This window comes from Chelonia mydas, chromosome 1 (genome assembly GCF_015237465.2).
Source record: "Chelonia mydas isolate rCheMyd1 chromosome 1, rCheMyd1.pri.v2, whole genome shotgun sequence".
Lineage (NCBI taxonomy): Eukaryota > Metazoa > Chordata > Testudines > Cheloniidae > Chelonia > Chelonia mydas.
The window spans coordinates 291,915,887-291,932,869 of record NC_057849.1 but is presented as its reverse complement, the minus strand read 5'-3'; the positions used below and the strand labels follow the sequence as shown (position 1 = coordinate 291,932,869).

At 40.6% G+C, this 16,983-nt stretch overlaps 1 protein-coding gene across 2 annotated transcripts in view; it reads left to right on the top strand.

The window, feature by feature from the left end:
- Positions 1–16,983, top strand: part of ANO6 (anoctamin 6) — a 128,395-nt gene that overhangs the window by 14,986 nt on the left and 96,426 nt on the right. The gene's annotated exons all lie outside the window — the stretch shown is intronic.

Here is a 16,983-nt window from a genome sequence, read left to right as displayed (position 1 = left end):
GCTGAGCTCTAGTCATAAGTACTGAAAAGGATGTGGAAGAATAGGGACCTTCCTGCATTATGGTGGGAATGCCTTAAGGCAATAGTCTTTTGGAGGAAAATAACAAATAGAACTTTCAAGACATCTGAAGTTCGGCTACCCACAGAATCCAAAGTGGCTCTATTACTTTAGAGATTATTGACTTGAGGAAGGACCCACTGATAAGACAATTACCTGATGTGAGATTAGTTTGTTTTTGGACAAGGACAGATCCCCTAACATCAGTGACATGGAGAAATAAAGTACGGGAAGCCCATTTAATAGAAAAATGACAGCCTTATATCAGGATCAAGTAGATTTTATAATGTGTGGTGACCATTTTTGGAATTTGAACAAAATCTATGCACAGATTATGATAAGAGGTTGACCAAACACCAATGGATCTTTTAAAAGTAACAGATACAGGTTATGAAGAAGGTTTATTAATATAGGCATGGAAAGGTCAGGTATGTTAATGACAAAATTTTTTTTTTTTAAGGACACCATTCTTGTTAAAGTACATCTTACATCTTAAAGTACATCCTTTAAACCACTTCATCCTAACATTTCTTGGCACCCAGGCCTTGTAATTTCATAGAAAATGATGTATTGGATGCTGTGGATTCAAATGGTCTGGTTTGCAACTACAGATGTGCCAAACCCCAGAGGGTAACTAACCCCAACCCTGAGGTTTCTAGTACCACATTTTAAAAAACAAGAACTAACCACTGAGCTGTGTGTAAGAGCATTTGCCAACAGCAAATGCAACTGGCCTTGCACTGACTTCCCATTTTTTCTTTTTGCACAGACAGCTGGAAGAATTTTATTTGGTTGTTTGGATTTGGCAGTTTGAGATGATTTACTCTGTATTCAATAAAAAGAAAAGGAGTACTTGTCGCACCTTAGACTAACAAATTTATTAGAGCATAAGCTTTCGTGAGAGTGCGCTGTAGCTCACGAAAGCTTATGCTCTAATAAATTTGTTAGTCTTTAAGGTGCCACAAGTACTCCTTTTCTTTTTACGGATACAGACGAACACGGCTGCTACTCTGAAACCTGTCTGTATTCAATGGGAGAGAAGACGGGGGGGAGAGAGGAGGAGCACCATTAAACAAGCCTGGCCTAGCAGGAGCAGGTCAGGAAAAGGGTTGTCTGTTCCACTGTGAAATAGTTAAGTGTACGCTAGAGAAACTAAGCATGCTGTACTTGATATAAGAAAAAACATTTTCTAAACAGTGTAGAAGACATTAAGACTATAAAGACTCTGCAGGTGTTTGTTTTAACGAGACATGAATTTAATAGCATGTGAACATAAATAGGAAGCATGGAGGGTTTGTTTGTTGTTTTTATATTGGGAGTGCAAAAGTCAGAAGAGAAGAATTGTGGGAGGCTCAGTGCAATTGTTGAGCTTTGTAACCTAAAGTAATGAAAAACAGAACTTCATTTTCTGTGCTGTAGTCATTGCTTCAGTATGTGTCTTTGGCATCGTACTTTGTAACAACTGTGAAGTGTTGGTCTACAGTTTTTGTACTATTAAACAGATTCTTGACCCACAAGCTTTTAATGGACCTAAAATGAGAAACAGTTCCTATGGTAATGCCCCTGAGATCACTTGTACCTGCAGTCGTATTCTGCCAGGTTTGATACCCAAATTCAGCATTCAGCTGTGTAGAACCGAAAGAACTTGCCTCAGTGAATGTTGTGTGTGACAATCAGTCTTCTGATCTGTTGATAGAACTAACATACATATGAGGTCACTGTTAAGGTTTTGCATTAGAGTGCAAGTTTGATGGAGCTGGTTCGTGTTGCTTTTGGGTGTCTCTTGGAGATGGAAATGGCACACTGGAGTGTTTTATTGACAGAGTTGTAAGCCATATGAAGGCAGAAAGGAGTCTGTTCTCCCAGCTTTTTATGGTCGTACTTTTAAAGATTTGTGTGGGTGGGTTGTGTCCTCCTGCAAACATAAGTCACTAAATATAGTTTTTGTTTGCCAGTTAATATAAGGGCTTGTCTAAACAGCAGGGTAATGGACCCTGCCGGAGGTGATTTCTAAAGCACACGGACATGTTGCGCATTAATTGGTTTGTGTAGACCCTGCTGATGCGCACTAAAGGTTCCCTAGTGAGCTTTAACGTATGCTGTTTTTAACAGTACTATGTTAAAGTGTGCTAGGGAACCTTTAGTGTGCACCGGCAGGGTCTATATGGGTCAATTAATGTGCAATGTTATGGGCATGGTTAGTAATCACATCCTTGCCGTGTGCAGTGCTTCTCCGTGTAGACAAGTCCTAGGTTAAACAAATATTTGCCTGTAGAATCCTTAATTGGGTTCATGCTTTAACTCAAGCATCTCTCATTTCCATGTGATTCTGCTCCAGTCCAGGTATATTGGCATTTTCTTGGAGAATTATATGAACTGAAATACATTTCTGCTTGCTAAGATAGTAGAGCTGTGCTTTCTTTCAGTGCTGAGCACTGCACAGCTGGTGGAGAGAACAGTGTGCCTCCCTGCTCCCCTTGTGGCGTTCAGGAGTGAAATCTTGGCCTCACTCAAGCCAATTACAAAACTCCCATTAACATCAGTAACGCCAGGATTTCATTCCAGGGCTCATGGAACGGTCCCTACTCCGCAGAATCCAAGGTAATAGCAGAAATGGTGCTGTAGAGGAAGCTGCCCTCCTCCCTATTCTGTAGATGGAGTACCGCCCACATGTGGATCAGGAACGATGATTGTATCCCTTGTCTGTACCTACAGCAATACTGTGTCCAACAGTGGAGAACGCAGCTTGTGTAAAGTTTCTCCTTTATAATGCTGTCAGTTCTAAACCTTATTTATATAAATGTCCTATTTGCTCCACTAAAGTCTTTGTGCAGCAATTAAACTATTAAAGTGCATAATACTATTTAATCAGAAAGGGGTCATGAAAAGGCCAGAGGCTAGTGGTTTTGTCTGCAGTAGTAGATCTATTAGTTAAATTTGCGTGTCTTGTTTGTACAGGGGTAAAATTCAAACCAGTTAAACTGGCCTTTTATCAGGAAAATCTAGGAAGACTAAATGGTTTAGAGAGACACGCTTATGCTGTGTGTTCATATCTTTAGTTATTACACATCCAGATTGGGAAATTAACAAAAATGTATTAAAGCGTAAATTGACAATTTTAAACGGCGTAGTTACAAGTGTGCTGAAGCATAAACGTTCTTTAATTGATTTCATGCCTCATGTGGTTGAAATTGCAGCTCACTTTCAAAATATTGTAAGAAGGCTGAATAAGAACAAACCCCTCCATTTAGCATTTACATTAAATACTTTCCATCTAAACCATTAATTACTATTCTTTTTTTTTTTTTTTTTTTTTTTTAAATAACTGAAAAGCCAAGATTTGTAGTGACTGCCACCAGTTATGGGGTATGTTTTTCTTTTACAGTTTCTGTTCCTTTCAATTTTGTGGGGAGAGATTTTCTCCCCTTGCCATGTTAATCTAGTCAATCAAGTTCTTCAGGATTTTTTAAAATGTAGTTCACCATGGGACATTAAATATTTACATAATACAGCACTTAATTCAGAACAAACTCCCAATCCGCCATTCACGTACTCCTAAGCAAATGGGTGTTTTGTTGTTCCCAAGAGTGTTCACGGAACGCAAAAGTATTGCAAATGCTAATGTGAATAAAGAGCAGCAGCAGAAGTGCTGTCACAGCTCTCTTTAGATGGCACAAATAATTACACATAGTGAATGAATTCATAAAAGTGGCAACTTGCTCATGGGTAATTCATGGGCCAAGAATGACTCTTGCCCCTTGTAACAGTTACATCATCTAGTCAGGGAGCAGAAACAATACCATGTGACTTAGGGGGTACCGCAGTGCGCATAGTGAATACAGGTACTTCTAGTGAGCTAATTACAGTCATGTTTGTAATACAAAATAAAAATCACTTGTTATGTCTGTGGATAATTCAAGAATAAGAAGACTATAGTCATAGCATAAATTATTTGCAAGAAATATGAATTGCTCTAGGTTTACTTGTGAAGCTAGGGATAATGACATTTAACCAAGCAAGATCAAGACAATTAGAGTGCTGTAATATCCCTAGAGTTTTATTAGTTTATTAACATGATAGGACTAAAATTATGATCTGTTTCTGTGTCTCTCTCTGTGGCTTTTTAAGTGGAATAATTGGCAGAATTCTTAAAGGTGTGTGTGAATAAGGATCAGGTCAAAGAATAAATCTAACTGAGGGTCTGACTCCCCAAACCTTACTCATACGAGTAGTCTCATTGACATCAAAAGGAATAGGACTGCTCATGTGAGTAAGGACTACATGTTACCAGGTTTGCAGAACCAGTCCCTTAAAGAAGATACTCTCTTCATCCCTCACTCTCACAGATCTTGGGAGACAGACCAGTCCTCGCTTACAGACAGCCCCCCAACCTGAAGCAAATACTCTCCAGCAACCACACAACAAAAACAAAAAGAAAAGGAGTACTAGTGGCACCTTAGACTAACCAATTTATTTGAGCATAAGCTTTCGTGAGCTACAGCTCACTTCATCGGATGCATTCAGTGGAAAATACAGTGAGGAGATTTATATATACACACAGAACATGAAAAAATGAGTGTTATCATACACACTGTAAGGAGAGTGATCACTTAAGATGAGCTATTACCAGCAGGGGAGGGGGGGAGAAAACCTTTTGTAGTGATAATCAAGGTGGGCCATTTCCAGCAGTTAACAGGAACCTCTGAGAAACGGTGGGGGTGGGGGTGGGGAAATAAACATGGGGAAATAGTTTTACTTTGCGTAATGACACATCAACTCCCAGTCTCTATTCAAGCCTAAGTTAATTGTATCCAGTTTGCAAATTAATTCCAATTCAGCAGTCTCTCGTTGGACTCTGTTTTTGAAGTCTTTTTGTTGTAATATTGCGACCTTTAGGTCTGTAATCAAGTGACCAGAGAGATTGAAGTGTTCTCCGACTGGTTTATGAATGTTATAATTCTTGACATCTGATTTGTGTCCATTTATTCTTTTACGTAGAGAATGTCCAGTTTGGCCAATGTACATGGCAGAGGGGCATTGCTGGCACATGATGGCATATATCACATTGCTGGCATATGATGGCAGGTGAAAGAGCCTCTGATAGTGTGGCTGATGTGATTAGGCCCTATGATGGTGTCCCCTGAATAGATATGCGGACACAGTTGGCAACGGGCTTTGTTGCAAGGATAGGTTCCTGGGTTAGTGGTTCTGGTGTGTGGTTGCTGGTGAGTATTTGCTTCAGGTTGGGGGGCTGCCTGTAGGCAAGGACTGGGCTGTCTCCCAAGATTTGTGAGAGTGATGGGTCATCCTTCAGGATAGCTTGTAGATCCTTGATGACGCGTTGGAGAGGTTTTAGTTGGGGGCTGAAGGTGATGGCTAGTGGCGTTCTGTTATTATCTTTTTTGGGCCTGTCCTGTAGTAGGTGACTTCTGGGTACTCTTCTGACTCCGTCAGTTTGTTTCTTCACTTCACCAGGTGGGTACTGTAGTTGTAAGAATGCTTGATAGAGATCTTGTAGGTGTTTGTCTCTGTCTGAGGGGTTGGAGCAAATGTGGTTGTATTGTAATGCTTGGCTGTAGACGATGGATCATGTGGTGTGGTCTGGGTGAAAGCTGGAGGCATGTAGTTAGGAATAGCGGTCAGTAGGTTTCCGGTATAGGGTGGTGTTATGTTACCATTGTTTATTAGCACCGTAGTGTCCAGGAAGTGGATCTCTTGTGTGGACTGGTCCAGGCTGAGGTTGATGGTGGGATGGAAAATCATGGTGGAATTCCTCAAGGTCTTCTTTTCCAGATGGTCCAGATGATGAAGATGTCATCAATATAGCGCAAGTAGAGTAGGGGCATTAGGGGACAAGAGCTGAGGAAGCGTTGTTCTAAGTCAGCCATAAAAATGTTGTCATACTGTGGGGCCATGCGGGTACCCATAGCAGTGCCGCTGATTTGAAGGTATACATTGTCCCCAAATGTGAAATAGTTATGGGTGAGGACAAAGTCACAAAGTTCAGCCACCAGGTTTGCCGTGACATTATTGGGGATACTGTTCCTGACGGCTTGTAGTCCATCTTTGTGTGGAATGTTGGTGTAGAGGGCTTCTACATCCATAGTGGCCAGGATGGTGTTTTCGGGAAGATCACCGATGGATTGTAGTTTCCTCAGGAAGTCAGTGGTGTCTTGAAGATAGCTGGGAGAGCTAGTAGCGTAGGGCCTGAGGAGGGAGTCTACATAGCCAGACAGTCCTGCTGTCAGGGTGCCAGTGCCTGAGATGATGGGGCGTCCAGGATTTCCAGGTTTATGGATCTTGGGTAGCAGATAGAATGCCCCAGGTCGGGGTTCCAGGGGTGTGTCTGTGAGGATTTGTTCTTGTGCTTTATCAGGGAGTTTCTTGAGCAGATGGTGTAGTTTCTTTTGGTCACCCTCAGTGGGATCAGAGGGTAATGGCTTGTAGAAAGTGGTGTTGGAGAGCTGCCTAGCAGCCTCTTGTTCATATTCCGACCAATTCATGATGACGACAGCACCTCCTTTGTCAGCCTTTTTGATTATGATGTCAGAGTTGTTTCTGAGGCTGTGGATGGCATTGTGTTCTGCACGGCTGAGGTTATGGGTCAAGTGATGCTGCTTTTCCACAGTTTCAGCCCGTGCATGTCAGCGGAAGCACTCTATGTAGAAGTCCAGTCTATTGTTTCGACCTTCAGGAGGAGTCCACCTAGAATCCTTCTTTTTGTAGTGTTGGTAGGAAGGTCTCTGTGGATTAGTATGTTGTTCAGAGGTGTGTTGGAAATATTCCTTGAGTCGGAGACGTCAAAAATAGGATTCTAGGTCACCACAGAACTGTATCATGTTCGTGGGGGTGGAGGGGCAGAAGGAGAGGCGCCGAGATAGGACAGATTCTTCTGCTGGGCTAAGAGTGTAGTTGGATAGATTGACAATATTGCTGGGTGGGTTAAGGGAACCATTGCTGTGGCCTCTTGTGGTATGTAGTAGTTTAGATAGTTTAGTGTCCTTTTTCTTTTGTAGAGAAGCAAAGTGTGTGTTGTAAATGGCTTGTCTAGTTTTTGTAAAGTCCAGCCACAAGGAAGTTTGTGTGGAAGGTTGTTTTTTTATGAGAGTATCCAGTTTTGAGAGCTCATTCTTAATCTTTCCCTGTTTGCTGTAGAGGATGTTGATCAGGTGGTTCCGCAGTTTCTTTGAGAGCGTGTGGCACAAGCTGTCAGCATACTCTGTATCGTATGTAGATTGTAATGGATTTTTTACCTTCAGTCCTTTTGGTACGATGTCCATCTGTTTGCATTTGGAAAGGAAGATGTCTGTCTGTATCTGTATGAGTTTTTTCATGCAGTTGATAGATTTCCACTCCATACGGCTAAATGCAGTGCCTTGCATAATGACAGGTTTCAGAGTAGCAGCCTCTGTGGCACCTTAGAGACTAAGAGTACTAGTGGCACCTTAGAGACTAACCAATTTATTTGAGCATAAGCTTTCGTGAGCTACAGCTCACTTCATCGGATGCATTACAACAAAAACACTAACCCAGGAACCTATTCTTGCAACAAAGCCTGATGCCAACTCTGTTCACATTTATTCAAGTCACAGCATCATAGGACCTAATCACATTAGCCATGCCATCAGGGGCTTGTTCCCCTGCACATCTACCAATGTGATGTATGCCATCATGTGCCAGCAATGTCCCTCTGCCATGTACATTGGCCAAACCGGACAGTCTCTATGCAAAAGAATAAATAAATATACAAATCTGACATCAGGAATCAACATTCAAAAACCGGTAGGAGAACACTTCTCTGGCCACTAAGTAAAAGATTTAAGGGTGGCAGTTTTGCAACAGAAAAGCTTCAAAAACAGACTCCAATGAGAAACTGCTGAGCTTGAATTAATATGCAAACTAGATACCATTAACTTGGGTTTGAATAGACTGGGAGTGGCTGGGTCATTACACATATTGAATCTATTTCCCTACGTTAAGTATCCTCACACCTTCTTGTCAACTGTCTAAATGGGCCATCTTGATTATCACTACAAAAGATTTTTTTTCCTCCTGCTGATAATAGCTCATCTTAATTAATTAGTCTCTTACAGTTTGTATGGCAACTTCCCCCTTCTGTGTGTGTGTGTGTGTATATAATATATATATATACACACACACAAAAATCTCTTCTTACGATATGTTCCAATCTATGCATCCGATGAAGTGGGCTGTAGCCCACGAAAGCTTATGACCTAATAAATTTGTTAGTCTCTAAGGTGCCACAAGTACTCCTGTTCTCTTCATTAAGTCTTTCATCTCCATCCTGTGTACTTTATTGAGAGACAGTTAATCTGAATAAAATGCCTTTCACTGTACCCCCAAAAAGAACTTTAGTCTATAAAAAGATGCTGCACATATGGGCCTTTTGGTACATAAAAAGAGGGGCTGCACTTTAAAAAAAAAAAAAAAAAAAAAAAAAAAAAAATCTCCTCCATTTGGAAAGACTAAAGATGTAATATGTTTGTTTTACTCTTATTTAAAATATGACCTGATGGAGTCACAGCTTAATTTTTTTAAACAATTCCTTAATGCTACTAACATGATAAGGGAAATGTGTTTCAGGGATAGTGTGGCCTAGTCAAACAGAACATCAGAGGTTTTCTTACTCTTATTGGGTTTTGAGAAAAGAGCAAGTTATTCACTCAAGTACAAGATTTTAAGTAAAAAAGCTGGCTACTAGGCATACTATAGCTGGTAGGGGAAAAAAAAAACCAGAAGACTCTCTTAAAAATTGGAAAAACCAGGAAAATATTGTCTAATTAGAGGGGGAAAAAATGTGTAGTTTTCTTAACTTTGGGACCAAATTTGCAAACATTCTCTCAGACAGACATTCATAAGATTTGGCACGAACAAACCATGAGCCCTAAATATGCAGTGTGCATAAAAGAACAAGATATATTTTCAAGCAAATATTCCAAGAAACTGAGTACAGAATTCAAATATCTGCCTCCCTCGAGACCTGATGATTTAAGAAAGATGGGTATAATTTTATAAATATTTTTCAGACTACAATTTTCTAATTAGATATCTCATAGGCATCAAAGTCTAACCAAGCAGTCATTTGCAATTACAGTTTGGCTGATCATTTCAGTTCTCATTAAAATCTAGTTTCACAGCTGCCTGGAGATTTGGCATTGGTGACGCACACTTAGACACGGGTTCAAGAATAGCTCCCTGAGCTGGCATAACTCAGGTGCGTTTGGAAATGGTGCTGTTCGGCTCTGGGGCAGATAACACTTGGAGGAAGCAGCTTGCCAAACACTTGACCGAAAGGTTAACCATTTTTGCAGCCCCTCTAGAAGTTGTGACAATAGTGACACATACAATATATCTATTTTTTAATTAGGCAAGGTTCTGGGCATCCTCTTGATTATGATAGACAGGCTATAGTACATATACACACCAAATGACAAACAGCTCTTGCTGCTGCTTACTTGTTTCCTTTGCAACCCTCAAAACAGAATTGTTGTGATTTTTGTGCTAGGCTATTTCAGATCTCAATAACTAACATCACCTTAGAAATTTCCCAGAAAAGCACATTGGAAAAAGTAATCACAACCTATGTAATTTGACATGAGTTGCACATTGTTTCTAATATCTTGTTGTTCATTAATGTCTAGAAACATTGCTTGCTCCCCTCATATGGGGCACGATCCATGGTAGGCGTTATTATGCTTACAGGATTGTCAGTAGGGTTTGAATCTAGGGTCTTCAGACCAAAATCCAGACCTTTAAGGCTTGATCTAAAGGAGTAATTCCACTAACTGGCAGTAGCAGCTGGCTGTTATCTTCTGTGTACTTGCCACTACAGAAGGACACACCACACATTTTACAAGCTTATTACACAAACAGCTATAAATAACTTCACTTACTGATACAGTCAATCCTGGAAACAGAACTACCCCCATGAGTAAATGTATTCATGTGTATGTTTACTGGGCCAGGTACCATGAATGTTGTTCATAGTACTCTCTTCCATGGCTTATCTTCCAAAGCATAAGCTATTTGAGATTTAGGAATGGACAAAAGTATCATTGTTAATCTCTGAGTATGCACAGTCTGCCCAGCCATTTAATAGCATCATCATCAGTCAGATGAAGAGCCGGTAGCCTGCCATCGAAATAAGTCAGCGGGCACTCGTCAAAGATATGCGACATAGTCCGAAGTTGACTGTATCTACACGCGGGTCCCATTCAAAGAGATTGTTAATGATGGTATCACGTGGACCTGTCAATTGTGCCCTGGTCTCCCTCAAAGTTTGTAGAATTATGGCTGCTTTCTTTGAACGGAGAAAGAGTTAAATTATGTTTTGGCAGGGTGGATTTGATTTAAATCACTAGTCAGGAATACTCGATTTAATCATGGATTTCTACATAAAAGTGCATTCTTGTTGGTTGTTATAACCTTAATCCATATTCTTCACAACTAAGAGATAGATGTAGGTTTCATTTTTACAAGGTACACACTATAAATTTTTAACATGATTTATTTTGAAAACTTTTCAGATGAGTTTTACAGCTATATCAGAAAATGAATGATTGTTTGATTATTTCATTTACCAAAGGTAATTGAAGCAGATGTTTATGAAGTCACTGGGAGGTGAACTATCTCCAATTCAACAGGTTAAGCATTAATATTTTGAGGATTTTCTTGCCAGGCTGTATTAGGAGGAGAACATCACCAGACAAATATTTAAATTGTTTTATTTAACTAAAACAACAACATTATGGATTCTGGATTTTTTTCTTCAACAGAAAACATATAATTTAATAAAACAAGCATATGATTTTTTGAATTTAGTTAAACATTCAAGTTTTTTAAAATCAGGTTTGTTTTTGTTAAAATTGTTTTTAACTAAAATAGTTTAATGAATTAAAAAAAAAACAACAACAACAAAAAAACCCAACTGTCAGCCAGGTCAACATGAGAAACTTAAAATATTGGCTTCGGCAGCTAACTCAGTTGTCGTAACCTTCATTTTCCTGTTTGTTCATAATCTGGAAAAGAAAAACAAGCTTTCCTGCTTTTTCAGATCCCAAACGATTTCTCAATTTAGAATGAATTAGTCCAGAGAGAGAGTATTTTCTTTCTACACCGGTAGAAGAAGCTACTGCTGTTAAAAGTGAGATTATCACTTCAACAATCTCTGAATCCAAGTGCTTAAGTGACTCCCATCCGTTCAGTGATGTGACTTTCTTTAAAACATCAGCAAACATATATTTCTTGACTGGTTCACCCTTAGCTCTGAACTTTATTATAGTTGGCATTATGGAGGGATGATTGCTGGATGCTCATGTCATAGCCAACTCCTCTTCTTCAGCAGTTAAGGTTTGACCCTGATACCAAGTACTGAGAATATTTGCTAGAAAATGAGCTGGAGATAGTACTTGTCCCATTCGTTATTTTTTTTTTAATGGTTGTAATTTAACTCTGTCTTTGCATATTTCTCTTTCTTTTCACTTGGTTCCTTCCAAATTTCAACAGCGTCAGTAATAAAACAGCTATGTTCCTGCATTTTGTTCGAGGCTACAAGAAATAGGCTTCAGGGTACTCAGCATGTGTTCAACATTTCTCTTAAGCCCAATGGTGAGAACTTTGGCTGTGACAGTGCCATCTATTTTTTCACAATTTTGTTCACAAACAGTCATCGGATTAGGCCAGTTCTTGATATAGTGCTCAAAACAGTCCACTTCTGCGTTCTATCGCACGTCTTGTGGGAAAATTAGCATGGTTCCTCCCACTTTTTTCAAAGCAGCTGCTGCAAAGTGGTTGTTACGGAAGTATTTTTGCAATTTCAACAACATTAGCCTTCATTTCTGGAACACTGAAGTCTTTGGCTAGAAGGTGCACGAAATGAGCACTGCAACCGTATGTTATTAGCTTGGGACTCTCTTCTAAATTTCTTCTCATCTTGGATACATTTGCAGCATTGTCTGTGACCAAGCTGCGTATTACACATGTGAATTTTTTTTTTTCACAGTTTGTTATAGCTTTTACTGCTACTTCTTGTAAGTATTCTGCTGTGTGTGCATTTCCTGATGTATCAATTGTTTCTGTAGGGAAGACATCCCCTTCTTCTGTTGTCACACAAGCACATATAAAAGGATCATTGTGGACATTGCTCCACCCATCAAGACTCAGGTTAACAATTTTACCCTCTAGACCTTTTGCACACTGCTCAATTTCTCTTTCATACACTTTATCCAGCAATTTGCCTATGACATCTGCTCTGTTGGGTGGACTGTATCCTGATCTTAATGACTGAACCATGTTAATGAAGTGTGGGGTTCTCAATCATACAGAAAGGAGAGGTTGTTGCATAAACAAACTGGGCAATTTTTTCATCAATTACCTCTTTTTGTAATCTGCTGGTTCTAATCACAAACTTATCTATAGTTGTTTCTGGATGATGGAGATTTTTTTTTTCTTTTTACTACAGGTGATATAATGTGGCTATGTGACCTATATGATGTGACTGAAACACTATCATTGGCAGATAACTCTGAAACTATAGAAAATGATGGTGATCTTGAAGGTGGATAGTCTTCAGAATCCTGTATGTTGAGAATGGCTTCTCCTAAACAAAATAAGTCAAGGCAGTTATTTAATTATTATTACCATACTGTTCATTTAGTATTACTCATTGCATTCGTTGACACTCAGTACTACTTTCAAGGTGAAATTGTAAAAGGAAGATCTACCTATTTCAGCTATTTATTTTTCTATCACAACTGCATCTAAAATGATAGTACCATAGAGTAACAACTATATTTTTTGCTCAAACATGAGAATTGAAGAGTAGTCCAGAAGGAAGACAGGCAGTCCTTAAGAAAGGAAGTATGAAATAAAAAAGTTTACCAACCTGAAGATCCTGTATGTTCAGACATGTTCCTTTCATCATCTTCAGTGCAGCTTCTTCCTGAAAACGAATACTTCTCATGATGTTGTTTCATTCGGGCAACCAGGCCTTGCATTTCTTTGTTGCACTGTTTGCATTTTGCAAGCATGCCTGTCTTACCCACAGGTAGAGGAACCTCATTAAAGTATTCCTAAACTGGGTCTCTTTTACGGACTGCTGCCGTTATAGGTTTTCCCTACTAGTGAGAGAATGGCATGGTAGATCTCAAATCAATGAAGGCTACCCTCAGAAAGACCTCAAGACTTCTGGAATATGCTGCTCAAACAGTTTCACTTTTGTTTCTACTGCCTGTCCCTCCCTTCTCACATTTATCTCCAGATGACTTCTGCTTGTCCAGATCTATTCTACCCCCAACAATCTTCTGTTCGTTGAACTTTTTGAAACTTTGCACTTTTAGAGAGAGGTAAGGGATTGACTCTGTGTACACAAATTTGCAGAGGGACAATAGGCTCGAGGTCTGTTGTTTAGCTTTTCCTGAGGCAGTAATTAAGGAGTGGTCAGTGCATTATTCTGACCGACAGTTCTGCCCAAGCTCCTTACTCACTCCCCCCACCTCACCCCCAACTGTGCTCCTGGACAGTGGTTCTCAACCAGGGGTGCATGTACCCTCAGGGTACTCAGAGGTCTTCCAGGGGTTACATCAACTCATCTAGATATTTGCCTAGTTTTACAACAGACTACATAAAAAGCACAAGCGAAGTAAGTAGAAACTAAAATTTCATACAATGACTTGTTTATACTGCTCTATATACAGTACACTGAAATGTAAGTACAATATTTATATTCCAGTTGATTTATTATATGGTAAAATGAGAACGTAAGTAATTTTTCAGTAATAGTATGGTGTGACACTTTTGTATTTTTAATGTCTGATTTTGAAGCAAGTAGTTTTTAAGTGAGGTGAAACTTGGGCATATGCAAGACAAACCAGACTCCTGAAGGGGATACAGTAGTCTGGAAAGGTTGAGAGACACTCTCCTGGGTATGGGCAAGGAAGAACCTTCCAGTTGTACAAAAAGATAATGGGACAAGAAACTAAAATACTTTAACCACTCTAATAAAAAGACAGTGAAAGTGCATAATATGAAACTATAACAATATCAAATACTACCTCGGTCGTTTTAAGAATTTAAGACAACTTTCAGCCCAATGTTTGAATGAAGAAATTCCTCAAAATGAAGTTTACATTGGAAATTTAGACAGAACCCCAAATGTATTGGCTCGAAAGGTTTTGTTTATAAATCTAATCATGGTCAAACTAAGAGAAAAAGGACATTTGTTGTACATCTGGCTGCCATGCTGCTTTCTCAGGGCTTATGTGTATGGCCCTACCAAATTCACAGCTGTGAAAAACATGTCACTGACTGTGAAATCAGACCCCCCAACACACCCTTGTGAAATCTAGCTGTTGGGAGGAAGGGGTGGGGCTGGGCTGGGGGTGACCCAGCCGGCGGCTCCTGCCATTCCCCCAGCCGCTAGTTCCCTCCAGGCTCGGGAGGGATGGGACTTGCTCTTCCCCTGCACAACTGCTCTTGGGGGGGGATCAGACCCACCTCCAGGTACCTCTCCTGGCTGCAGCCCTGGAGCTTCCTGCAGCCACAGGAGGTTGCCGGAGGTGGAGGTAGGACTGATCTGCCCCCTGCCACTGGGAGTGCCCTGCAGCAGGGGGACATACCCAGAGATGGGTCTGATCTCCCCCCGGCTCCTCGAGAGCAGCCGTGCACGGGGAAGAGCAGGTCCTGTCCCTCCCCAGCCTGGCCAGGACTAGCAGCGAGGAGCTCCCAGCAGCAGGGGGGAGATCAGACCCGGCTCCGCCTTCAGGAACCTCCTGCAACTGCAGGAAGCTCCGGGGCTGCTACCTTCAGAGCCCAGCTCTGAAGAAAGTGCAGAAGTGAGGGTCCCAATCCCATGAGCCATCTGAAAATGTGAAACTGACTAATTTCCAAATCCTATGGCTGTGAAATTGACCAGAATGTAATGAAGTTGGTAGGGCTCTACTTGTGTGGCTTTGCACAGGCTTCCGAACACATTTTTTTCAAGTCATGCTCTTTGTTTGCAAACTCCTTGCTTTTGAAAGAAGTAAGCAAAATATTTGCTAGCAAAATAGGGCCCAGTAAATTAATCTATCAGTTTAATCAGAACTCTCTCTTGAAATCAGTCTGTAACCAAGCTGCAATCCACGTGTTACAAATCTGGAAATAAGGATGTTCTCATTCAACTACAAGTTGTTGGGCTTGATGCAGGAATTACCAAGTGAGATTCTATAACGTGGTACACAGGAAGTCAGGCTGGATGATTATAATAACCTCTTCTGTTGTTAAAAATTTCTATGAGTCAGCGTCACGCTCTTCAGCTAGTTGATTTTTTTTTTTTTTCTCCCCCAAAATGCAATAGTATGCATTGACCTCACTTTTTGGTGTTCTGCTTGAAAATATCTAATGGTGTGATATGACCAATATCAGGAATTTCAGCTAGTTTTCTGCCCCTGATGTTTTACCAGTATTTCTTTAGCTGAAACTTGTAGTAATATGTGTAAATAAAACAATAATGAAATAAAAGACCTTCTTACTTAGATGAGAAACAATTCTGTGGAGCCTGGAGCTGGAAAGTGTGGTTTTTAACAACCTACCCACTTCCACAATTTTTAATGAATGGATTATAATAGAAACAGTAATAACTTTGGAAAGAAAAGCATTTTTGCTTTCTCAGGGACATAGTTATTTGAACATCTCCCTAACACTTGATGAAAAGATCAAACCCAACATATTTCAGATTGTTGTTTTTATACTATTAACTAATAGTTTCATAACACCCACAATATGTATCTTATTTTCAAAGTAAAATTGAATCCAGAGCAAAGCTGGCTTGTATTTTCTGTATTTCTGTATTTTTTTTTGTTTGTTTGTTTGTTTCATAGTATGGCACTGTGATTTAATTGGGTCCATCCTAACTTTGAAACCTAAAGGATTTCTATCCTCCCTACCTCTTTTTTGGCTTTCTTAGGGCTGAGTGGCATGCAGAGTCAAAGGCCAGATTTTTTTCCCCGCTACCAAGAGTCAGCGTGTGATTCTGGCTACCCTGTCCACACACTCTTCCCCCCCTCCCACCCCCAAGAAACTCTCAAAACATGAATTTTCCACATTTTCATGTTATAAATATTTTAATCAGCTACAGACTCACATTTACTCATGTTCTTTTTACATTAGGTCTTATATTGCCTTCTGATCATCTTCCCGCCCAATCCTTTGGGAGGGTAAAGTTACTGCTGGAGTCTATAAATTGCACCTTTTTACTGTATTTCCTATGTGCTTTGATGTGTCTAAAACTGCCTTACTGGTTCCAGCCCTAGAAGACAGAAGTCAGCCATCTCATCACTATGGAATATGAAACGTGCATGTGTGTTTAGTGTACAAAAGAAGCCTTTTGAGAGGGTTTCTAAGCATGCGTTAGAGCAGTGATACCTAAAGCCTCAGTGGTTCAGGAGCCAAATTAGCGATCAACATTACCCAAAAGAGACACAGTAGTGTGAATTCATTGTTTCATTTACTATAGTTAAAGCTATGATTTTGTCACGGAAGTTATGGAATCCGTGACTTCCAGAGACCTCTGTGACTTGAGTCCACGGGAGCTGCAGGGTCTCCGCATCTCCTGTGGTGGCTGAGAATTGCAGGGGCCCTGAGCTCCCAGTCACAGTGAGCAGCAGGGGTACCCCAGAGCTCAGAGCCACCGTGGGCGTCAGGGGGTGCCCAGGAGCTCAGAGCCACTGTGAGTAGAGGGGGTGCCCCGGAACTCCTGGCCGCCACGAGTGCTCCAGAGCTTGGAGCTGCTGCAAGCAGCAGGGATACCCCAGAGCTCCAAGCCATGTGTGGTGGGGGACCCCACAGCTCTGAGCCGGAGCCCCCAAGGTGCTGTGGGGACCCCACAACTCCCCATTTTGTTGTGCATATTTTTATTAAAAGTTACGG